Here is a 26246-nt window from a genome sequence, read left to right as displayed (position 1 = left end):
TGCTAGCTTGTGCTTTGCTCCCAGCTTGCCTAATGGTCCCTCATCACACCCCTTTCTGATCTCTTCTTACTCCTCTTCCCACCTCAGAGGTAACTATTATCCTGACTTACATAGGTGTACCTATTTTTGAACTTCATAAAATGTAATCATACACTGTATTCTCTCACCTGTCTGTCTTCTGTCTCAACATTACGTTTGTGAGATTCGTCTGTGTTGTTGCATTAGCGATGGTTCATATATATTTATTACTGTACAGTAGGCAAAGTACAGCCTGTGGCTGGTTGCTTGTTTTTGTAAGTAAAGTTTTATTGGAACACCGCCATACCCATTCATTTACCTGTTGCCTATCTGTGTAAATGCACTCCAAATGCAAAGTTGAGTAGTTGAAGCAGGGCACCCAGACTGTTGGTCTCAAAAGCCAAAAATATTTACTATGTTGCCCTTGCAGAAAAAGCTGACTGACCTCTGCTGTATCATATTTTGTTGTGTGTAGACTCCACAATTTATTTGTTACTGAGTTTCGGTTATTACAATGAATGCTTCTTTGACTATTACTGTGTGTGTCTTTGAGGCTATGCGTCTGCATTCCCTGGGAGTGGAATTGTTGGGCCACATTGTATGTTTATCTTCTGCTTTATTAGATACCACTCAACAGTTTTCTAGTTCGCACCCCCACTAGCAGAGCAGGAGAGCTGAATTGCTCTATGTCCTAAGACTTGGTATAGCCATCTTGATCAGTATGTAATTTTATCTCATTGTGGCTTTAATATATATGGTAAATGGTAATGAATTAGGTTATGCACCTGCCTTTTCATATGCTTATTGACCATTTGGGTTATCTCCTTTAGGTGGCCTATCTTTTTATTATTTTATCAGAGTTCTTTATATATGCTGAATGAGTCCTTTAGTAGATACATGAATTGCAAATATCTTCTCTTCTGAGACTTGTACCTTCATTCATTCATTCATCCATTTGCTTATTTAGTTTATTTTTTAGAGAGAGAGAGAGAGAGCACTAGTGAGCCAGCAGCAGAGAGAGAGGGAGAGTGTGGAACCCGAAGTGGGGCTTGAACTCATGAACCGTGAGATTATGACCTGAGCTGAAGTCCCATGCTTAACCAATTGTGCCACCAAGGTGCTGCCCCTGAGACTTGCACCTTTATTCTTTTTTTAAAAAAAACACAGTACTCATTTATTATTACCACTTTCCATGGGTCAGAAGCCCAGGCATGGCTTAGTTGGATCCTCTCCTTGGAGTCTGATGCTGCTGCAAAGTGTAAGCCGAGCTGTGTCCTCATCTGAAAGCTTGGCCAGGGAAGAATCTATTACCAGCCTCATTTGAGTTGTTGGCAGAAGTCATTTACTTGTGGCTGTTTGTGTGTGGGCCCAGCTTCTCAGTGGCCATCTGCTGGAGGCCACCCTTTGACCCTAGAGGCTACCTGTGGTTCTCTGCCTTCTGGCTCTCTCCAAAGGCAATTCCCAACATGGTTTTTTGCTTCCTCAAGGCCAAGAGAAGGATCCCTCACTGTCCAGTCTTCTGAGACAGTCTTTTATAGCATAATCATGGGAGTAACATCCCATCAATGTTGCCATATTTTGTTAGTTAGAAGCAAGTTACAGATCGCACCTACACTTAGGGATGGAGATTATACAAGGGTATGGATCATTGAAGGGTCAATTTAGGGTATATCCACTTCTTCCTTTCTGTCTGTCTCCTTATCTCCCTTCTCTCTACCCCTATTCCAAGACCAGCCAGAAATTCTGTCCTCCTTGTGTTTCTTTTTTTTTTTCCTTTTCAGTGTTCTCTGTTTTTATTTAAATTTTTAAATATTTTATTTATTTATTTATTTATGTATGTTTAGTTTTCTTTTTCTTATTTTTTATATTTACATCCATATTACTTAGCTTATAGTCGATAATTTCAGGAATAGAATTCAGTGATTCATCACCTACATAAAACACCCAGTGCTCATCCCAACAAGTGCCCTCTTCAATGCTCCTTGCCCATTTAGCTTATCCCCCTGACCCACAACCCCTCCAGCAACCCTCAGTTTGTTCTCTGTATCTGTTTAAAAAACTTTTCAATGTTTATTTACTTTTGAGGGACAGAGAAAGACAGAGCATGAATGGGGGAGGGGCAGAGAGAAAGGGAGGCACAGAATCCGAAGCAGGCTCCAGGTTCTGAGCTGTCAGCAACAGAGCCTGATGCAGGGCTCGAACTCATGAACCCTAAGATCATGACCTGAGCCAAGTTTGGGTGCTTAACCAAATGAGCCACCCAGACGCCCCTGTTCTCTGTATTTAAGAGTCTCTTTCGTTTTGTCCCCCTCCCTGTTTTTATGTTATTTGTGCTTCCCTTCCCTTATGTTCATCTGTTTTGTATCTTAAATTCCACATGAATGAAGTCATATATTTGTCTTTCTCTGACTAATTTCACTTAGCATAATACCCTCCAGTTCCATCCACGTAGTTGCAAGTGGCAAGATTTCATTCTTTCTGATTGCCGAGTAATACTTCATTGTATATATATGCCACATCTTCTTTATCCATTCATCCATCGATGGACATTTGGGCTCTTTCCATACTTTGGCTACTGTTGATAGCACTGCTATACACATTGGGGTTCATTCCTATATCCTTTGGATACATGCCTAGTAGTGCAATTGCTATTGTCATAGGATAGTTCTATTTTCAATTTCCCTCATGAGGAGCCTTCATACTGTTTCACAGAGTGGCTGCACCAGTTGGCATTCCCTTGCACCTTTTCTTTTAATGGTGTTTTTATTTCTATGAACCTGAAGGTGATCATAATATGCCACCCCAAAATATGCTACTTTGGCGCAAGGATTATCTTGAGTGAAGGAAACTGAGCAACAGCAGATGCAGGAAGAGTTTTCTGTCGTTCCCCTGACAATGGGGCATAAATTTCCATTTGTCAAGGTGCATCCCGTCTCTGTACCTGGAAGAGGAGAACCCTTCTTACCACTGGAGAAACTTCAGTCTGTATAATCTTACTAAACAGTCCTATCTACCATACATTTCCTGGTCATCTTTCCAGTTATCATCCTTAGGAGCCCAATCCCCCTTTCCCTGTTAGTCACTTCTCCACAATTTATTGCCCGTTGTTCAAATGGTATTTAAGCCCCTGAGTCAGACTGCTTCTTTGGGTTTTAACTTTTTTTCTGTGACATCCCCATGCGTGTAGAAATATTAACATAAACCTTTTCTCCTGTTAATTTGTCCTTGTTAGTTTAATTAGCAGGCCTCTAGAAACTGAACATGAGAGGGTAGAGAAAAAAATTCCTCCCTACAAACTAGATGCCAACAACATGGCTGAATCTTACATACACTGAGGAAGGTGACATTCGACTTGGTATTTGTAGCTATCCTCAGCCCTGTCCCTGTCGGGGCACAGCATCCCGAGGAAACCTCACAGCAGAGATCGACTTTTATGTTTTTAAGTTCTTCTCAATTAAGAGTGTGCTTTGCTGTATTGTTATTTGTCCTGAGGTCTGAATAGAGAAAAAGTTCTCATCTTTCATTTTCAAATATTCACAGCCTTTCCAGGGTTGTAGAGTCCCTAGTTGTGTGGGTGTGTTTCTTTAGCGTTCTGTGGTATGCTGAATATTCAAAGTGTTAATAAAGACGCAGTATCAGATATTTGAATCCACTTTGTATATTTTTTCTGAGAACTCTTCCTTCGTATCTCTGAGTTTAGAAATTTAGAAATTAATGGAAGCTGATTTATCTAACTTTAATTTGCAGTAATGTGAGTAGTGTTTTCTAAGGGATGGACTACATGATTTTTGAGATCCTTTTAATAATTCCGTTTTTGTTTCAGTTTTACAAATAGCAGTCCAAGGCAATATTAGTTGATTAAAATGTATTTAGCTTGTTTGACGATAGATGCAGATGATTTGAACTTGAAAATATTGAGAGATACTCTAATATTACAGATGTTTTCTCTGACTTCTAATTTAAATGCAGCTGCCTACTTGCAAAGGCTGGTTTGTCTCTTTCAGAAAAACGATGAAACTTTTTTTTTTTGCAACTATTTTCTTTTAGTGAAATTTCTTTTGTACTTAGCTGTTGTTTTCCTGTTTTTGAACTGTTTTCTAACTATTTTATATTTTTCTTTTCTTTTCAGGTTATTCATTATTAATGTGAATGATGTTTAAATTTCTGCAGCCATGACACAAGAATATAGTAAGTGCTATCCTGTACTTCCTATGACCTACCTGCTTTAAAATGAGTTGACTTTGTGTCTTTAAGTTGGAGCAGTGGAAATACAGAAACGTCTTTTTTAAATCTACTTTCCTCAAAGGGATCAATTCATTTGGTCGTCTGCTTTTTGAGTCTATAGCCATGTATATAAATTCCTAACGACAGTGATTAATTTCATCTTCAGATGAACACAGTATTGTTCAGGCTGTTCCCAGTAAACATCAGCAGAGCAGACATTAGGGTTGGATCCGTATCCTGCATCCCATTTATCTCCCATGTAGGAGCTCCAGGGTAGGCCCCATTAGAGGCAGTCCCATCCCTGCTTTGTCCACGAGTGACTCCTCAGCCAGTGTTGGCTGTCACCTGGAGGGAAGGATGGTTTCAGGAACGGCCCAGTAATCCTGCCCTGGCAGAGGAGACTCCTGGGCAGGTCTGCCAGGAACTTCTGGCAGAAGTCGTCTCATACTTAAAACAGGGCTAGAGGAAGAGCCTGTCGCGCTCTCTCTCTCTTCCTCTGGATGTTGTTATGTGCTGGCATGAGATCTGCTGTGGCTGCAGCCTGAGCAAGAAGCCACACAGGGTGGAGGACAGAGAAGCAAGCCCCGAGGCCTCCAGAAGTCCAGGCCTTTGAGCCAGTGCATTTCCTTTTTGTTTAAGCCAGTTTACGTTGGGAGCCAAAACATCCTAAGTGATTCACTTAAACTCCATTTTATTTTTAGTAATCCATTAGTTTCTCCCTGGGGAATGTGGGAGTAATTGCAAAGCAAGGCAAAATAATACCATTAAATTAAACTGGCAGGGCGTGCTGGTGTTGACTGGCATCCTCGGGCGGCACCCTCTTCCCTCTCAACAGTTAACAGATAGAGTGATTTAGTATTCAAAGACAGGAGAATAAAATCTATCGCTTTCACTGTCTCTTTTCCCTCTGGAAGGTTTTGCCTTGTAATCAACCCACTTGGGCTGTGAGCTCTGAAGAGGGTCTTGGTCTGCCCGCCTGAAACCAGCTCCTTGTGTAGGTTTATACTTGGCGGTGTGGACCTGCTCTGTGTGTCTTACAACCATCTGTGGTCAAATTTCTGATTCCTTGTTTGAAAAGTTGATACTGGGGCGCCTGGGTGGCTCAGTCAGTTGGGCGTCCAACTTCAGCTCAGGTCATGATCTCATAGTCTGTGAGTTCGAGCCCCGCATCGGGCTCTGTGCTGACAGCTCGGAATCTGGAGCCTGCTTCGGATTCTGTGTCTCCCTCTCTCTCTGCCCCTCCCCTGCTCATGCTCTGTCTCTCTCTGTCTGAAAAATGAATAAAAACATAAAAAAAAAAGTTGATGTCAATATTTCAGATATAAAAACAATAGCATCAGGAATAATACAACAAATACCCATATGTACTTTCCTACAATACCCTGGAGAAATGGAATATTTGCCAATTCTGTGGTGCAGTTAAACATCCAGGGTAATGCACCCTAACAGCAGTGCCTTTCTCTACCTCCAAGGAACCACTGTCCTGATTTTATTCTTTCTTTTTCTCATGCATTTTTGTCTGTGCCTTTATCACATTTGTGTAGTACAACTTTTTGTATGCTTTTAAACTTCAGGTAAATGTAGATACTGTATGCATTTGTTCTTTAAAATCACAGAGGAGTTGAGAGTAAATTCAGGATCGTGGCAAGAGGCTACAGATTTGTTCTGAGACACTTGTCAAAAGATCTTTTATTACTAGATGTCCTAGTGATCTATAATAAATCAGAGACTTTAGGGGTGCCTGGATGGCTCAGTCGGTTAAGCGTCTGACTCTCGATTTTGGCTCAGGTCATGATCTCACGGTTTGTGAGTTCGAGCCCTGCGTGGGGCTCTGCGCTGACAGTGGGGAGCCTGCTTGGGGTTCTCTCTCTCCCTTTCTCTCTGCCCCTCCTCGGCTCACTGGCTCGCTCCCTCGCTCTCTCAAAATGAACGTTTAAAAAAAAATGTGTTAGACTTTAAATTGTGGAGTTTAATCAACATGTAGACAGCTTTTGATCTTGGTTTCTGTAATTTGGGGTTGGGCTTGCTGGTGAGTTCCTTTTCTTCACCTGCTTCTGCACCCCTGTGCCCCTCCGGCACGTGTGGGACCAACTGGGTCATGACTGGGCTTTTCAGAGTATATTGGTTGCTTCTTTATTTAAGTAGCTCTAATCCTCCCGCGGTCCGAGTGCGTGCTTTTGGCCACCTTAGGTAAATGTGCATTTTCCTGCCATCGTGCCTGCTGAGTTTACTTCTGTGCTTTCTAAACTGTTGGTTCGTTTGTTGTACTGGTGGCAGCAGTTCTGGGAGAGGCACCCACACCTATGAACAGGTTGGGAAGCACGGTATGTACTTTGGAACATAGGACCGCAGTCACTTGTTCTGTCTCGTTCTTTCCTTTGGTGTCCCAACTGGAGTCTTGGAGATCATTTTGTAGCATGCTTGTCTGAAATACATCTTCGGTCATTTAACTTCTGCAGTCAAATAACTCTTTCTTTTGCTCTCGGAGAATTCATATTACCCCTTATTCTTGTTTGGAATGTGGCCTCCACAGAACTGAATGGTCACTTCCATTCAGAGATCATTAATCCTTTCAATTTGAGGGCATAATTACTGATAAAGTGTCAGAGGAAGATTTATGACCATCAGAAGAGAATTTCTCCCCCCTCCTCCACCCCCAGGATGTTATTTTTGTTTAAATGTTTAACATGTGGGGGGAAAAAAAGTAAGCTCAAAAGATATTTTCTCCTTAATTCATGTACGTTGTATACATGTTACAGAAAGGAAAACAGTAACATCTTTTGTTGAAATAAAATCGGAGGTTTGTGTGCTAGGTGCCGTGCATTTTTCTGTTGCAAAAGAATGGGTCCTTATATTAGTTTTATTTAAATGTAACTATCTATAGCTTTTTTTTCCCTCCAGTGTGGGCCCAGGATCTTAAATTAAAATGTTGCCAATGTGAGAAGATTATAGCCATCAATGGAAACACCCAATCAATGAGGGCCCTTGTAAAAAGAGCTACTCTTTTACTGGAAGACCAGATTTCAAGATAGTGCGCCATATTGAATGTTATGCCAAATATAAACACAATAAATGTGAGATATTTAAAATATAATCTTATAGTATGTTTTTAAAAATGTTTATTTAGTTTTGAGAGAGAGAGCAGGGAAGGGGCAGAGAGAGAGAGGGAGACAGAGAATCCCAAGCAGGCTCTGCACTGTTGGTGCAGAGCCCAGTGCGGGGCTTGAACCCGGGAACTCTGAGATCATGCCCTGAGTCGAAACCAGGAGTCTAACGCTTTAATTGACTGAGCCACCCGGGCGCCCCCGATAGTATGCTTTATATGCATTTTCTTATTTTAAGAATTTAGTGCTACAGTTGCTTTTTAAGGGAAGAAGCCTGTTGAAATTTTTCTTTGAGAAATCAGTACTGTGAACTGATGTTTTTGGTCATGTGTGTGTGTGTGTGTATGTAATGACATCTTATTTGTTTTTTTTTATATAAAGGGATTTGTAGACTTGGCTTGATTTTATACCTCAAAATGAAATGGTGCCTTTGTGGGGGATGGTCCATGGGGCTGAGAGAACTGCTAGACAATGACTCAGACGTGTAATTGGGTCTTGCTCTCCGCACCCTTGTTGACTTGAAAGCACTGGCCATAGACCATTTAGTCTGGGAAAGCAATACATGAATCATCTAAATTGGCACAAATTATTTGGAATGCTACTAAATGTTTTCTGCTCTTTATTCTGATTGAGGGAATGAGAAAGGGAGACTTGTTCTTTGAGTTTGAAAGTCCTCTAGAGGATACATATACATTTATGGAAGCAGATTTCTTTCCTAGATAGAATGGAAGGCAGTTGAATATTTGACATTTGTATGACAGTTTCAATTTTGTGGGTTTGTTTTAGAATATTCCTCCAAGCTCTATATATCCTTACCTTTATGAAGAAGGTGGTGAACTGTTGCCTGTTAGAAAGGGGAATCCGGGGTGCTGTCTTGCTGTAACCCCCACAGCACAACTGGGGTAAGGGGAGAATCCTACAAGTTTATGTTGTGTTTATTTTGTTTCCTCCTAACTTGTCCCACTCATCAATATCTCGCATATTTAGGATGGAATTTTGTTCTCCTTTTCTTCCCTTTCTCAAAATGAAGGGTCAGTAGACTTGTTGAGACCTATTAGGCATCTGGCAATGGAAGTGGGTGAAAACCATTTTTTTTATCTTCACTAGATAATAAGTGTACTTTGTTTCAGTGTATTTTTTTTTTTTTTTAATTTTTTTTTTTCAACTTTTTATTTATTTTTGGGACAGAGACATAGCATGAACGGGGGAGGGGCAGAGAGAGAGGGAGACACAGAATCGGAAACAGGCTCCAGGCTCCGAGCCATCAGCCCAGAGCCTGACGCGGGGCTCGAACTCACGGACCGCGAGATCGTGACCTGGCTGAAGTCGGACGCTTAACCGACTGCGCCACCCAGGCGCCCCTGTTTCAGTGTATTTTATAGCAAAAACTTTAAAATAATCATATTCGTTCTAAAGTAGAGGACATTTATGAGTCATTTAGGTTAAAGATAAAATGAAGACTTTCTTTATATAGAAAGTAAGCCTTTAATTAGTTCTTTTTGTTGTTGGGGGTGGGAGTTTCTCTGACGATGCATTAGGGGTCTTGCCCAGCACTTTCTGTCTTATGTATCTGCTCTGAAGAGAAAAAAGAAGCAGATTTTTCTAATCTATAGCAAAAAGACAAGATTTTTGACTTGTAATGTGCGTTGACTTTGATACATGGATAAATCTTCATTTTTGTTTTAGAATATATGTGAGTGGGCATCTCATAAGAATGCATCTTTTGACAGGAAGTAGAAGAAAGCCATAGCTCACCATGTAATTTTGTATTTTGCAGGCGTAACTACTGTTTTGTGTCTGTGGCCAGTGTGTACAAGCATGTGAGTCAGATTGTTTTTGTTCATCTAGGGCATTGCTCTCTGTTAGACATTGCCACATTCATTTTGGGGTTGTTGAAAATCAGGTGTTCAAATTATAAAATTATTGTCAGCACTTCTACTGAATTAAGTTGATAGATTTTAGAATGAGTTTCCAAGAAACTGGTAAAGTATTTCATGAATCCCCTTGACAAAATTATGTATTATGTGGTTAGTGAAGTTTTTTCCCTAATACAAATCACAGAAACCTTTGTATAGCAATTTAGGTTATGTTTATGAAGAGTGCCCCTTCTAAGAACTGTGATTCTGTATGTCGCAGGGACTTGTTTATGACCCAATTAACCTTTCACGTCATCTCTTTTTACAATTAGGAGCCGAGAGACCATGCCTCAGTACCAAATACAAATCAGCCAACCCTATTGCCTTTGGTTTGCATATTGTATAAATAATTGGGTCATTAGCCAATACCTAAACAGAGGGGCATGAAAAGTATATCTCTGGTGGGAATTTAACATCACTTGATGGCTTCTAGATTACTTTGTGTAAATTATTTCTTCCATGGCAGTCAATACCTCTTGCTTAATGGGTGCAGTGATTTGTAAGACCTCAGTCAGGAATTCCAAAGTTCTTAATGAGTGTAAAACTGCCTAAAGGAGTTGTATGTTTGATTCTGTCCTATCTCCCTCAGGAGCAAATGCCTTCTAACTTGGTGCAAACGAACCTCAGTTTTCTGAGTGAATGCTAATCCCTGATGAAAACTTCCCATCTCTCTCTCTCTCTCTTTTTTTTCTTCTCAGATCAATTAAATAGAATTAGTCTGCTCTGTGGGGTTAGGGGCCCCTTGTCTAATCTGGAGAGCTCTGCTAACCCGTGTGGAAAGGTAGACCAGCTGTTTCTATTTCTGTCTGGATATTTGACCCCATCCCTAAAATTTGATAATGTGCCCACTGTACTTCATGAAGGCCTCAGGTAAAGAGGGAGTTGCCAGAAGGTAGCCACACTCTGCAAGCGAACGGAGCTTATTGCTTGTAAAGATGTAGGCCAGGGCCCAGCTTTAATTGCTGCTATAATTTGATTTTTTCATTGTATTTCGATGATGTTTTGGAATAACATCCTTTCAGCTGTATTTGTCCAAAGCATCAAAAAATCTTTCTTTCCTTCTTTCTCTCTTTCTCTCTTTCTCTCTTTCTCTCTTTCTCTCTTTCTCTCTTTCTCTCTTTCTCTCTTTCTCTCTTTCTCTCTCTCTCTCTCTCTCTCTCTCTATGTATTTAAGTCATCTCTATGCCCAGGGTGAGGCTTGAACTCACGACCCTGAGATCAAGAGTCACATGCTCCTCCTACTGAGCCAACCTGGCGCCCCAAGAAAATCTCTTTTAATTCTGTCTCCCAGCACATTAAAAAAAAAAATACCGTTAAGACTCTTTTTTTTTTTTTTAATATTTTAACATTTATTTATTTTTGAGACACAGAGAGACAGAGCATGAACGGGGGAGGGTCAGAGAGAGAGGAAGACACAGAATCCGAAACAGGCTCCAGGCTCTGAGCAGTCAGCACAGAGCCTGACGTGGGGCTTGAACTCACGGACCGTGAGATCATGACCTGAGCGAAGTCGGACGCTTAACCGACTGAGCCACCCAGGCGCCCCAAGACTCTTAAATATAGAGCACAAACTGAGGGTCTCTGGAGGGGTTGTGGGTGGGAGGATGGGCTAAATGGGCAAGGGGCATTAAGGAGGACATCCGTTGGGATGAGCACTGTGTTGTATGTAGGGCATGAATCACTGGAATCTACTCCTGAAATCATTATTGTGCTATATGTTAACTGGGATGTAAATTAAAAAAAAGAATACCTTTCATAAAAATAATACATACTTGCGAAAATGTAAAAAACAGATAAACATAAAGATGAAAATGAGAACCACCTAGAATTTTACTATCTAGAAGTAGCTGTTATTGACATTGGCGAATAATGTGTTCTCCTAGAACACAGAGTACACCATTAAAGCGGGGATAAAACCCTTATTGATGAAGGACTGACGGAAGGTTGTGGCACGCAGACACTCTTGCATACCTATATATTGTATGTGTCAAATCTATTGTCATCTAAACTGCAGCAAGTATTTATTTCTACAGGTTGTCACCATTTCGTCATAGGATACGGAGACAGCCTCTTTAAAGAGAAGCTGGAACAGCCCTACTGGTTACCTTTCATTACCATTGATTTTTAGGGAGAGATTTTCATGAGCAGGGCGTGCTTTTCTCTGTAGGCGGGAGTTTTTGTGTTGTTGTTTTTTTCTAAGTGAAGGAGTATTTGAAATAAGCTGCTACATAGAAAGAGTAGAAGAATGGTATGCTTTTAAAAGAAATATATTCTGCCCCCCTGATGGAAAGGAGAGAAAAGTCGAACAACCAAAGGCTGTGTGTGGTAATGCCTCAAAGATAACTGAATGTCATAGTCTGTCCTGGGCTTTCTTTGTTTCATGTGGCGTATCTGTCTCCTGGCACATCCCGAGTGCTGTGCCTCTTCTCTCTGCCCCCTCCCCTGTCCCGTGACAGCTTCACACAGCTTAGCAGCTCCACATTGCAGAAGTTTGGAGTTCTGCACTGACTCAGACCTTTGATTGTCCCACTTCCTGCTTCAGTTTACGATAACTTGGGTTATTGTCTGGTTTTCAGATCATCGCACCACAAAAACTCCAGCAACAGACATCTCCCTGGATCTGAAAGTATTTGTCCTCTGTGGTGTCGTGATAGTTTCTGAGCATTTGCTTGCTGGCCTCGTTGTCTGAGGCTCAAAATAACTTGGTATGCCACAGCCCTCTCAGCGTCCAATGGGCTGCTTTAAGCGTCCTTAACTGAGGCATTCTCCATGAGCAGTGATGTGCTTCAACCCGTTGGCCAGTAACGACCCCCACAGTTTCTTGTCCTGAAGCCACTGTGGTGTAAACAGAGCAAGTGATGAGAGCTTTGTCCTCTAGCCTCTCTTCCAAGTAAAGAGTGTAGGAGTTGTTTGAAAGGAAGTCTGCGTTTTGTGGTATCATTCAGTTTTGGCGTTGTGTCTGTTTAAATTTTAGCCTGGAATTCTTCGGGAGACTCCACCCTGGAAGAAAGTGAGGATTTTAAAAAGAATGTTAATGCCGAAGCTGCTCATGTTCGTAAAAACATAGGACCCTCGTTGAATATTCTTTGTTACACAGCAGCAGCTTACTGGGTTTCACTTTTGCCATTGTGGTGCCTTCCACTGAGAGACTGGTTGGAATTTTATTAGGCAAATATTGCCAAGTTTTTGATTATTTGATAAGTTTGTGTTACTAGAAAGCACTCAAACTTTGATTTGTTGGTCTCACAATGTGTTTTTAGTTGTAAGCATCAAATTGAGATCTTTGTATTTCAGTGGTTGAAGAGAGCAGATTTTAATTTGTTGCCAAGAGTCATTAATAAGTAATAATTTATTTTGCTACCTGCTTTACCTGTGAAACATTTGGATTTTACACGATGATGTTCAATATTTCTGAACCTTATCTTTTTATCTACAATGTTGGGATAGACAAAGACAGCTTGGTGGATTTTTTTGTTTTTAGGCAAGATTACAATTAATCTCTTTTTGGAAGGGATTTGGATAAGTCATTTTCAGTGGGTCTCCCAGTCCTCCTCTCGGTTCCTTACAGAGGGCTGCCTTTTTCCTTCTCCACCTTTCTCTTTTAACTTCTTTCTCCTTTTCCGATGAGATGGGGTGGGGGGAGAGGGTAGCAGTAGACAGGTTTGACTTCTCTAAGTGGGGGGTGAGCATAAAACTGAGTTCAGGTAAAGAATGAAGTGCTGGACCTGAGCTGGGAAAAAAGTTAAAGAGGAAAGAGCTTAGGTGAGAAATGTGTGGTCTTCAAAAGTAAAACACTAAGGGGAAATTGGGAAATTGCTTACTCTGCCATTACTCTGTCAACTGTTTTTTTCTGTGACTTCAGCTGCACCAGATAGCCACTGTCTCCCGACCAAAGTCTGGGGACCACTTTTGAACAATAGTTAACTTGTCAATGTTCTCTTCCTCCCCATAGTAGATGCTCAGTTAACAGAAAGTGTGACTGACTTACTGACTTAACCACAGGAAAAAAGACAGGCTTACTTGTTCCTTAAAATAGCCAGCCCAGGGGCGCCTGGGTGGCTCAGTCGGTTAAGCGGCCGACTTCGGCTCAGGTCACGATCTCGCGGTCCGTGAGTTCGAGCCCCGCGTCGGGCTCTGGGCTGACGGCTCAGAGCCTGGAGCCTACTTCCGATTCTGTGTCTCCCTCTCTCTCTGCCCCTCCCCTGTTCATGTTCTGTCTCTCTCTGTCTCAAAAATAAATTAAAAAAACGTTAAAAAAAAAAAAATAGCCAGCCCAGTTTGCTATCAGATGAGTCCCTCCTTCATTAATTTTGTGAGGAGGATAGGATAATAGGTGGAACACTTAAAAAAAAAAAATTATACACTAGGTCTCTCTTATTTTCTCTAGGGGAATGAAAAGTATGAGAAGCTATTCAGGTTTCAAGATAAGAGGGCACACTGTTGTCTAGCTCCCGGAGAGGTGATTTCCAACCATTCTTACATTTCATTTCTGGCCCGTCAATTGGTTGAATTAAAATTGTATCCTGAAATGTTGTCACATTCTTTGAGATTCTTGGAGTCCCCTAGAGGTGGTGTGAAACCACAGCTCAGAATCACTCCTTGGGGATATAATCCCTTGTCCAGAAAGGCAGTTTAATCTCTCAGGTCTGGAGGAATGTGATCTGGATGCTTGAATATTTCTCTTCTGCCTTTTCTAGTTTGTTACTTCAGATCTCTGTCCTTATCACCACGACTTTAAACTTGATTGTCAAGTTCACTTTCTTCTTAATGGTATAAAATAGAGGCAGAGTCATGGTACTTTTTGGAAGAATTTGTGTCTGTCTTCTGCTATTTCTGGATACAAAAGGCAAAGTAGACCCATTCTTACAGGTTTCAGTGCTTAAAAAACAGGGACAACAAAGATGAAGGAGAAAGGAGGGAAGGAATTGGGGGAGGGAGGAAGGAAGAAAGGGCCAGCAAGAAGGCAAGAGTCTGGTTTCTTTCCTTTTTCTTTTTTTTTCCTTTTGAGAGAGAGAGGCGAGGGAGGGGCACAGAGAGAGTTGGAGAGAGAGAGACTCGTAATCAGGCTCCATGCTGTCAGCGCAGAGACTGACGTGGGGCTTGGACTCAGGAACCCTGAGATCATGAACAGAGCTGAAACTAACAGTGACACTTGAACGCTTGAGCCAGCCGGTGCCCCAAGAGTCTGGTTTCTTAAGCAGTTGCTGTTTTTCTTTTACAGACCCCCCCCCTTTTTTTTTTGACATGTTTATTGAATGTAGTGTACCATTCACTGCAGTCATGGGGGTTTCAAATCTGGGAGAACACTGTTATCTATAAAATAGTTTCTTAGTTACTGTTTCTCAGATGTTTTTTAGCACAAGAGAAGACACAGTTAGTTCAGATTATTTCAAATTTGTTAGCCGTTTTCCTCCAACGGCACAGGACAACATTGTTTTTCTGTGACCTTTAAAAAGGCCACGGGGTCTGTTAGATGCTGGGATGCTCCCTGTAACCCTGTCTAGATTCGGCCCACATTCCCAAATGAGATAATGAATACAAAAATGCTTTCTAGTAAACTGTAAAGTATCATAAGTAGAAGTATTACAAATAGTATTGTCTGTAGTCTTTACTATTATTCTCTGCTAGAGTGGGTGACTCTCAATACTCTGTTTAGTTCATGACCTCCATGTGAGAACTGACTGCTTTCGACAATCCTGTTTCCAGGGAATAGCTGTTTCTTGATTATGCCATTTTTTTATCTGCTTGGACCTTTTGCAGAAGTAAATGATTTGCATACTGAACAAAAGGTGTAGCATATATTGCATTAAAATGCGTTTCTGACATTTCATAATATTTACAAATACAGGGATCACTGCCCCTCATATACAGCAATTATTGTGCATTGGCAATGACCCTAAAGTTCCTGGCCACGTGAAAAATACCTTGCTTTTGTAATTACTATTTCAGAGTCTCAGCCACACTGCTTGTTCAGCAGGGGGACTGCTTCTCTGGCAGATGGGCTTGTAGCCTCTGTTGAGCTTCTATGTAGAATATTCCTGTTTTGATTTAACTCTTCACCCTCAGGCTTTTTAATTTGTACATATCCATGTGAAAGACTGTTCCCAGAGATGTGTGGCCTGGTCTACAGCAGGTATAACTTGCAAGGAGAATTAGGAGGGGGAGAAAGACATTTCCTTCCTCTCTCTCCCAGAGTGACTGGAAAGCAGAACCATTTTTGTCTGTTTCAAGTCCTCAAGCCCCTATGGGGGAAGAGATGCTGCTCCTGCAGATACGGTCCCAACAAGTGCCTCCTTCAGTGGGACGATGCCATGTCACATTTGCAAGCAGGACTGAGCGTGCTTCTGCACTGGCAGCGGCTGCCTCATCAGAAATGCTTCCTTGGATTTCACAGCAAACCTGTACTGACTCTGCGGGAGCTCTAAAACCCTGTCCTAGAGATCTGACATTCGTGGTAGCTTGCTGATAGTTTACACGGACAAGCCACTTGGACTTATTTCAGAACACTGCTTGCTTGCTATCAGCGGCTTGTTCCTCTGAAGGGAGGAGATGGGCTAGTTATTGCACGTATTCTAAGACTGCCTGATTAGAGGGACATTTCTTGCTTACGTTGTATTTTCTTTCCCTTCCAATATACAGACCTTCCTCAACTTCGGATGGGTTCCATCCCAAGAAACCCATCCTAAGTTGAAAAGAGCGGAAGTCAAAAGTGCATTTAATACACCTAGCCTACTGAACATCAGAGCTCAGCCTAGCCTACCTTACGTGTGCTCAGAACACTTGCATTAGCCTCAAGTTGGACGAAATCATCCCACATAAAGCCTGTTAACCAGAAAGTGTTTAATATCTTGTGCAGATTGTTAAATAGTGTGCCGAGAGTGAAAAACAATGGCTGTCAGTGTCCTTGTTGCTTACCCTTCGGATCGCGTGGCAGACCAGGAGCCGCGGCTGGCTGTCACTGCCCAGCATCGCGAGCGAGGATCTTAACATGCATCACTAGTGGGGAAAAAGACCAAAATTCAAAATTCCAAGTACACTTTCTGTTGCTTCCACACGGTCGTAAAGTCAGAAAATCATTAAGTTGGACCATCATCTAAGTTGGGGACTATCGAAATCAAATCAAATATATTGAAATCAAATTCTATGAAATGCTGTGATAAAGTGGAGTCCTAGAATTTGCTTTTAGGAATTTTGGATTGTTTAAAGCTCAGTATTGTAGCTAGGCTAGCAAAAAAGTTCTCTGTTATCTTGGACGTGATGTCTTGGCTGAATAAGAAAAAGAAGGGTAAGTAAGATTGCAGTGGAAACACTTGGTTTACCTGATGAAAACATTTGAACTCTTATTATCACAGAAGTCTCCTCCTTCAAAAGAGATGATATTTAAACTTAATTATTTAGGCATTTTAAGTTGTTTGAAATCAGAGCAAAATCAAGAGTACCCAAACCTACAGTGAAAAGAAAGTCCCAAGTTGTAGCTTCCACATCAATCAGACTTATTTACACTGCAAGGAAGAAATTTCCTGTCTCCACCTCTAGTAAGTATATATAATCCTCTACTGCATCTGAGGTGAATGAGCTCTTCTACTGGGCCATTTATTAAATGTTAAGTTCAATCCATTGGTAAGTAAATGAACCTAGAGACCATGGTCCATATTTAGAGTGTTTGGCTAACCTAAGAATTCTCAACGTTTGTTAGTCTGTGATCTCTCCACTTTAAGGAAATACAGGCCTAACTGCATAGTTATTTGTTAAAAGTAGCAAAACAAATCACTTACAGGGCAGGAAACAGATGGGTCGTTGCATACTTCTTTCTCTAAAAGATAATCTATGTTGACACCCTGTGTATTTCATTCAAACAAGAGGTTCCAGTCCTTTGCCAGATTCTCTCTTACTGCTTCAGGCGAGCAGGATAGCCGCTGGAAGAGCATTCCTCAAGGTTCTCCTTTCCATACCTTTTCTATCGGATGGCACAGAGGGATTCTGTACACCTGGGACCAGCAGTGGTTGCCTGACTCCTGGGGTAGGAGAGACAGAGGAGCCAAAGGCAGCTTCAGGGCTGGCCTCCTTCCCAGTACCCCACCTCCTTCATTTTTCCATTCTCCATGCTTCCCTCCCTGCTCTGTGACATCCTGCTCCTCTCCACAGGTGACCTCTTCACCCCTTCCATCCCATGGTCCGCTTGCCTTCGAGATGTTGATTCTTAGTCGTGTCATTCTGTCTCTCCCTTCTCATCCCTTCTTTGCCTGTGAACAGCCTTCAGCTCTTTCTCTGTCCAGCACAGATCTTCCCACCTGTCTCGGGTCTCTCTCATGCTGTCCTGTCTCCAACATGGGGAAGACAAGCATGGGGGAGGGGAGGGTTACCTCATCACTCTCTTATACCTTTCGCCCTTAAGTTTTTTGTTTTTTATTTTTTGAGATATGATATACATGCAATCAAATGCGTCAGTCTTAAGTGTTAAGATTTAGGTTGTTTCTAGTTTGGGCTGCTATGAATAAGGCTGCTGTAAGCAACCTTAGGAAGTCATTTTGTGGACATATATTTTCATTTCTCTTGAAAAAATACCTAGGAGTAGAATTGTTAGATCATAGAGTACATGTATGTGTTTTACTGTATAAGAAACTACCAAACTCTTTTTCCAAAGTGGTTGTGCCATTTTCTACCAGCAATTTATGAGGTTCTAGTTGCTTCACATTCTTATCAGCATTTGGTGTTGTCAGGTTTCGTTTTGTTTTGTTTTTAATTTTAGCCCTTCCTGGTGGGGTAAGAGTGAAACGGTGTCTTGCTATGATTTTAGTTTGTTTTTTACTGAAGTCTTAATGATTTGGGGCATCTTTATATATCTTTTTCATGTGCTTGTTGGCCATTTATATATCTTTTTTTTTTTTTTTTTTTGGCAGAGTATCTGTTTTCAAGTCTTGATTGTTTTTCCAAGTTATTATTGAATAATCTTTTAATTCTTGATATATAAGATCTCAAATATACATTAAAATATATATTTTATATTTAAGATATATATTTAAACACAGACACATACATGGTGCCTCTTGATGAGAAGGTTTTGTTTTAAACTTAGGCTTGGTCAGCGCTTTACTGTATGTTATCTAAGAAATCCCTGCCTGGCATGCCTGGGTGGCTCAGTCGGTTGAGTGTCTGACTTTGGCTCAGGTCATGATCTGGCGGTTCTAGCCCCATGTCAGGCTCTGTGCTGACAGCTCAGAGCTTGGAGCCTGTTTCGGATTCTGTGTCTCCCTCTCTCTCTGCCTCTCCCCCACTTGCTCTCTCTCTCTCTCTCTCTCTCAAAAATAAATAAATGTTAAAAAAAACTTTTAAAGAGTAAAATAAAATTCTAAAAAAAAAAGAAAAAAAAGAAATCCCTGCCTGTCCAGTTTTGGGAATATATTTTCCAATGTTTACTTAAAGGTACTTTATGGTTTCATCTTTTACATTTAGCTTGATAACCTAACTTTAATTTTGTGTGTGTGTGTGAAATAAGGCAATTATTGAGGTGACTTTTTTTTCATATGCATGTCTAGTACCATTTATTAAAAGACATTTTTATTAACTGAGCTGGTGTCTTGGTTGAAAAGCAGTTGACCGTATATTTATGAGTTCATTCCTGGACTCTCTTCTGTCCCATTGGTCTGTTGTCTGTTCTTATGCCAATTTTATGCTGCTGTCTTGAGTACTAGAGCTTTATAATTTTGAAAACAAATAATGAAGTCTTCCAGCTTTGTTCTTATTTTTATAATTGTTTTGACTATTACAGATTCTTTGCATTTTCATGTAAATTTTAGAATCATCTTGCCTTTTTTATCCCCCCATAAAAATACTAGATTTGTAATCTCTATACCCAGCGTGAGGCTCAAATTCATGACCCTGAGATCAAGAGTCACATGCTGTACCATTTGAGCCAGCTAGGCTCCCCTATAAAGCTTGCTAGATTTTGATTGGGATTTCATTGAACCTAATTTTCAATTTGTGGAGAATAGACATTTGGGTAATGCTCAGTCTTCTCGTCCACAAACCTCTCCACTTAATTTCTCTCAGCAACATTTGGTAGTTTTCAGTAGAGAGGTTTCTCACATCTGTTAGGTGTGTGAGATTTTTTTATGCTTCTGTAAATGATCTTTTAAAATTTCATTTCTGATTGTTTACTTACTATTTGTATATTGACCTGCAAACCTCCTAAATCACTTGCTAGTTTTAATAGTGTGTGTGTGTGTGTGTGTGTGTTGTATGGGATTATTGGTTAACATAGATCATGTAGATGTTTAAATAATGATAGTTGTACTTCTTCCTTTCCCATCTTTATACCTTTTTGAAGATTCATACTATTCACCAAGATTTGTTTTTCTTGGCCTTACTGAACTAGCTTAGAACTTTCAGTGTAACCAGAAGGGATGAGACTGAAATCTTTGCCTTATTTGTGATTTCAGGAAAAAAGTATTCAGTGTTTCCCTGCTCCGTTTATACCTAATTTTTTTACACAGTGGCTTTTGCTATTAACTCCTGTAATTCTTTAATCTCCTTACTTCCAAGTATACAGAGCTAAGCCAAATGTTCCTGGGCTTTCCTTTGTTTGTGACATTTGTGCTACATTATCCTCATTTTTCTCTTTGTTTTCTGCCTCATCTCCCCGAAAGTTACCTCCTCCTTCTCTTTTTCTTCTTCGTTCTCTCACCTCCATGGAAACAGCTTCTTCTCTTTCACTGGCTTTCTTATTATTATTCATTTCTTCTTCTTTTTGTTTAAGTTTATTTATTTTGTGAGAGAGGGACAGAGAGAGAGGGAGAGAGAGAATCCCCAGCAGGCTCCCATCTATCAGCACAGAGCCCGACGTGGGGCTTGATCTCATAAACCGTGAGATCGTGACCTGAGCTGAAATCAGGAGTAGGATACTTACCCAACTGAGCCACACAGGCTCCCCTGTTCATTTACTCTTATAGCACGTATTTATGGATCAGGCGCTCTGTGGTCAAGTGTGCTGGTATCTGGCACTGTACAGGTTGATAAGGCCTGGTCTCTGCCCCAAAGAGCTCACCCCAAAGCATGGGAAGTGCTTTGAAAGAGCGGATGGCTCCTTGGAATCCCTTGGCGGGGGTGGACATCTCACCTGGTCTAGGGGGCAGAGGGAAAGCCTTCTGGGCAGGGGCCTGCACTGCCTCTGCCCTCTGCATGTGCAGTTACCCAAGATCAGAGGTGGCGCTCCTTTTATTCCTCTGCATGTGGTCATACCTGTTCTCAGTCATTTCCAAGCCATCCCTGAGCAGTTGCCACATCCAGCCAGAAACACAGGTGTTGGGATCACTGTGGTGCTTAGCCCTTTGTGTCCTCTGTGGTTTTCTGTGAAGAGCTAGCCTAATAGTTCTTTAGCACTTGATGGTAGTAACTTGTTTGTCTTTTCAGGGTCTCTGCAGAATTTTATATGCATCAGAAATGATGTTTTTGAATAAACGAGCTCCTTGAAAACTATTGTTTTTTTCTTTGTGTCCTGTATTTTATTACTAGATAGATTTTTAAATTAGTTGAATTGTGAAAATGACTTGGGAACATATTAATTTTCCAAGATAATTTTTGTGTTGGAATGTTCCCGTGAGGGCTCTTTTCCCTCCAAGCTGCTGGACAGTAGGAAGTAGCTTTCTGGCTTTCTGGCTTGTTGCTGTTGAAGAGCAGACTCTCAAGATTTCTGCCTAGGGTTTTCATTCTGTTTCTTTATCTAAACAATGTCTTTTTCTTTTTCTTTGCTTGTCAGAATGCATCTCTTATTAAAAAGCTCTGCTTATTCTTGTAAAGCCATAATGATGCCACAGAACGCATTTCTTAAAGTAGGTACCAACTAAGGATTAATGTATTTTCAGATCATTCAATTATAAAGCTATGAACAGTGTCTTAATGCTAATGGAATAGATACGTGAAGGGTTGTTTAGTGATTTCACCGGAATGAAGGTGAAGCAATTAAATGCATTAAATATATACAAATTGAATTATATATTTCTTGTTTCAGGCAAATGTATGCTACCTAGTATCCATTAAATGTGTCTGCATAGCTTTACTGTGCTGAAAAATGATGTGAGTCTGTAAACCTAATTATGTAATGAGAAGTCTGTTATCAGCATTTTATTCACTGAGTTTTTATCATTTACCAAATTTACATTACTTTGAAAGGTAAAGAACTTACCTTTTATTACCAATGGATTTTTTATTTCTATCCTTACAGAGAGGAGTGTAGTGATTATTGAAGGTATTTATGTATCAGATAAAAATCGATGTGTGTGTGTGTATGTTTTATTGTCATTTTTTAATGCCCTAAAAATTCAGTTATTAGCATATAGTCAACAGGAGAAATCAGTGTTTTAAATATAATGTACACTAGGATGTAAACATTTGTAATATTCTTAATTAAAAATAAAATAAATAATGGTTTTCAGTATAAAAGTGAAATGAAAAGACATGATTATATATACACCTGCTTACACTGTTGGACCAGGAGCAGTTTTTGAGCCTTACTCCCCAGACTTTGTATTATTACCATTTTTGTTTTTAAACTCAAGTTTGTTTGTTTGTTTGTTTTCCCTTAATATATGATTACAAATGCTTTACCTTTATTATAGCTAATAAGAGTTCATAGTGATTCAGGATCAGTGTTTTTCAGTGCTGAGAAAGATTTGAGAAGTCCTTCTGAAGGACTGCCATAGTGTGGCTCCCTTGGCCTTATTGAGGGCCTCACAACGGAGGATCCATTTCCCCATAGATTGAGATTTAGTAGGTATAAATTGTTCTCATTGATTTATTCTCTTAATTCCTACCTTTTCAATTATCTTACCATCTTTTAGGCAGAGTCTTATTTGTGAGAGATTTTTTTTGGTAATGCCCTTTGTCTTGTTCTCCTAGGCAGAGTGCCTGCTTGCCCTCACAGGGAGGGGGCTGTCCCACAGGGAAGCCAGGTAATTCTGCTATGGCCATTGCAAATCAGGGGACCTCTTTTGATTATTTCTGATGTTTTATTTATTTTCTTGTTCTCTCTGCCCAGATTGGCCAGATAGAGTTAGATCTGACAAGGTCAGCTGCAAACATGTGATATTTTCAATCACAAGTTGGCCAATCAGGAGGTTTCTGTTTAGTTACTTGAACTAGGTCACCAGACACATTGTGTTAATCCTTTAGTTTAAATGGGCCATCTGTTGAGTCACCCTGGTAATTGTTCCCTTTTTGAATGCCTGTGGACCCAAGTTAAGCTGCAGCCAAGGGTGTTAGGAGTCTTTTCAGAGAGACTAATGCACTGCACCGTGGGCCCCTCTCAACTGAAACTTGCTCTTGGGGAGTCTCTGTTGCCCACTTATTTGCTTCTGTATTCCTTTTCGTCAATTGTGAGAGTTGTTCTGTATTGTTGTTATGTTAATTGTGAGAGTTTGAGATTGTAAAAGTTGAGGGTCATGCTTACTGAGGATAATTAGAAAAAGGGCGAAGAGGGTTTGGGAGTAGGAAAAAGAGGCCAAACATTTGTCAGTAGCAATAGTTTATTTCTTTGCTGGGAAGCTTTGGGAAAGGGAAGGGAGAGGATGGACAACAAACCTATTCCGTGTATTTGGGCTTCTCTGTCCCTCGGGAGAGGCCCCTCCGAATGGTATAGTGGGGGAAGTCAGAGCTGAGGGTTTTAGCAGAGTAATTTAAATGAGCTGCCCACAGCATCTGAATTGTGCATTTTAATTTGTGTTAACTGATTTTCTGGGGAGATCTGGGAAGTAAGAGTCAAAAACATGGAGTGTGAAGTCTGAAAGGCAGTGGCCACGTAGATGGAGCGCCAGACTGAGACAGACCTCTGTGAGTATGTTATCTGTGAAAAAGAAATACCAACTCTGTCCCGGGCCCTCTTCTCTTCTCTCCCGAGGTGATGTCATCGAGTTCTGTGACTCTCAGTGCCATCCGTGTGCCTCTGTGATAACCACTTCTGGGTCTTCAGCTCAGACTTGCTTCAGATTTAGATTTTCAGCAGCCTCCCTGGTGTCTCCACATGTCTAGTGGACACGGTTAACACAGAGTTCTTGGTTTCTGTGTAAAGTGAGCCACTCACCCTGGTCTCGCAGACCTCTGGTTTTAACGCTGAAGTTCCCACCTCTCGGGAAACCTCTCAGTCCTAGGCAGACCAGCCTGGTTGGCCCTGTGACTTACAGTCCTTAAACCTGGTTCTCTGCCACTCTGAATTTCTCAGGAGAATCATCCACCCAGAACCGTCCACCCATCTCGACATTCAAGAGTTGCCCTTAATTCATCGTGTTATACATCCAGCAGTATGTCATGTTGCGTGCTGACATCTAAATTTTGAGCGTGCCTGGTTGTCTCTACCTTCAGAAACACCCACCTCTCTCCATTTCTCTCCATTTCTGCTGATCCCACCTTAATGCATGCCATGTGCATCTCATGCTGGGTCATATCACGAGACAAGGCCACGGAACCCTGCAGCGGCTTCATGTTGCTCTTACCAAGGCCTCCAAGCTTCCTTACAGTCTGTTGCCATCTGTCTCTCCTACCCCAAGCCACTCCCCCTCCCCTCCAGCCATATTGGCTTTCTTTACTTTGGGCTTGCAAAGTCCGTTGTTCGTATTTTACATCTTTCCGCTTGCTCTTCCTTCTGCATGGAATGTCCTTCTTTGGGGCAGCAGATTCCTTCTTGACATTTAAGTCGTCTTATCTCAAATGACTTCTTCACAGAGAGGCCTTCTTTGACCGACCAGTTGACGAGAGTAGGCAACCAGCCGTCTTCCGTACAAGAATGTAAGCTCTTGGAGTGATGGTTTTGCCATCGTCACCATCGTATCCCCAGGTTTTGGAACAGTTCACAGAGAAGTTATCCAGGAAATATTATTAATTGAAGTGGAGAATAAATTTAAGTACCTCAAGGCATCTAATTAAAACTTTGAAGGAAAGAAGATTTTGAAAGATTTTTAGCAAGCAAGTGGACATTGGGGGGTATCTGTTACTGCTGCTACAAAATGTATAGAATCTCGTTGAAGGTAATGTCCTATAATGACATCATCCTTTATGTTAGTTAAAATTCTTTAAGAACCTTTTCAGGTTTATTCACAAATATGTTTTCCTGGGGTGCCTGGGTAGCTCAGTTGATTAAGTGTCCCACTTCAGCTCAGGTCATGATCTTACAATTCGTGAGTTTGAGCCCCGAGTCAGTTTCTGTGCTGACAGCTCAGAGCCTGGAGGCTCTTTCAGATTCTGTGTCTCCCTCTCTCTCTGCCCCTCTCCTGCTTGGGCTCTCTCTCTCAAAAATAAATAAACGTTAAAAACAAACAAACAAAACAAATATGTTTTCCTATGTCCTGTATTTCCTTTGAGTTCATAAGTCATTCAGTGGTCAGCTGAATTATATTAAATTAAATTAACATTAAAACTCCAAGAGCAGTTTTCAAGACTACCCTGAGTGGAAGAGTAGAATTGTCATCATGCACATCAGTCTGTGGGCCATGAAGAGAGCCTGGGAGCCTTCCTCACTTGACTTTGACCTAAGGGACTAGTTTTGGAACTTGGGTAATTATAAACCATTGCATTTCAGTGTTAAAGATACTTCCATAGCAGGGTCTGAGCCTCCGGACCCTGGCACTTGAGGCCAGGCAATTCTTTGTGCTGGAGGCTGTCTTACTGTAGCATGTTAGCAATCTCCCGTGGCCTCCACTCCCTGGATGCCGGTAGTACTGCTCCCCATTTGTAACAACCACAGATGTCTCCAGATACTGCCAGATGTCCCCCTGGGGACAAAATTGAAACCCACTACTCTAAACAGTTACTGTATTTTCTTCCGTATGCTTTACTCTGGGAAATTACTATGTAAAAAAACCAAATAGATGGCTGGTTTTGGGGGCTGGGAAGAGGAGGGAATGTAGCAGACTTTTAAAAAGCTATTATAAAGAAAGATTCTTCATCTTACATCATTACTAACTTATAAGAATCTATTTTCAACTTAGCATGCCTCTCTAATTCCACGGTAAGCTTTGCGTTAGAAACCCTAAAATATTCTGAAGGAATTTGTTCTTTCAGTGTTTCTATATTTTTCGCCTGCTCCCATCACCATGGAGCCGAATGCTTTGAGAGACATGTTAGGTTAAAAACAGTAATGACAGAAGAGGAAAAAATGTGTTTCTTCTGTTTCATTTTTCCTTCTTTTCAGTTCTTTACCTCTCAGTCAACTGAGTGGGATCTTTAATTTGAACGTTTTAAAATTGGGCATCAAGGTAGGAAAGGCATGTTTTTCAGAGCATTTTCCCCCCCTGGAAAATGCTCATGTCAGAATTTGAGCAGACCTATGAATTGATACTCCAAGATCATGGAACACGTACCAGAACTGTGTAGAGAGAGAGCCTTTTTCCTTGGCCCGCTCCCATTTTACAGATTTATGTGCATCAGAGGTCACATTGAATTGCTTATTAGGATTCTTCTACATCATATAGAATTTTTTTTCTCTACATAGAACGCAAATATCAGAGTGTATGTATGCTTGTTTTTAGTGTAGAACTGATTGATTGTTTGAATAAATGTAGTTCGTATCAACTTTCTTAACTGAGAACTTAGCATAGTATTGTGTATGAAGCATTAGGTAACCAGAGATCACCTATTAATTGAAGAATTTGAATTTCTAATCTCCTTCATTAGTAGTGGAGATGTTGCAGATTGATGTTGCACATAGTATGCTTGAACTTGAATCAGTCGTTTCCTATGCACAGGAAACCAGAGATGGCTCACTCAGACTGTCCTTTGTATTTTTCAGGTGAGGTTTTTATTTGAAATTCATACCCTGGCCCAGTTATATACTTTGAGTTGACCCATCTGAATGGAACATTCTGCTCATTACTTTCACATGTGCCAAGGATTAATATCAAATCAGAGAAAACTTTCCCCCCCCTCATATTTATGAACATAGTATCTTCTGTTAGTTCTAGGAACATGTACTGATGTTATTTCTGTTCAGCAAAGGTGG

General features: G+C 40.9%; 1 protein-coding gene across 12 annotated transcripts in view; it reads left to right on the top strand.

The window, feature by feature from the left end:
- Positions 1-26246, top strand: part of SIPA1L1 (signal induced proliferation associated 1 like 1) — a 361673-nt gene that overhangs the window by 173473 nt on the left and 161954 nt on the right. For all 12 annotated transcript variants that reach the window (XM_049612534.1, XM_049612538.1, XM_049612526.1 and 9 more), the window contains one exon: positions 4148-4206. The gene's annotated coding sequence lies outside the window, so the exon portion shown is untranslated. The remainder of the gene's footprint in view (positions 1-4147; positions 4207-26246) is intronic.

This window comes from Panthera uncia (genome assembly GCF_023721935.1).
Source record: "Panthera uncia isolate 11264 chromosome B3 unlocalized genomic scaffold, Puncia_PCG_1.0 HiC_scaffold_1, whole genome shotgun sequence".
Classification (NCBI taxonomy): Eukaryota; Metazoa; Chordata; class Mammalia; order Carnivora; family Felidae; genus Panthera; species Panthera uncia.
Note: the sequence above shows the minus strand (reverse complement) of the source record. Positions and strands in the feature narration are given on the sequence as shown.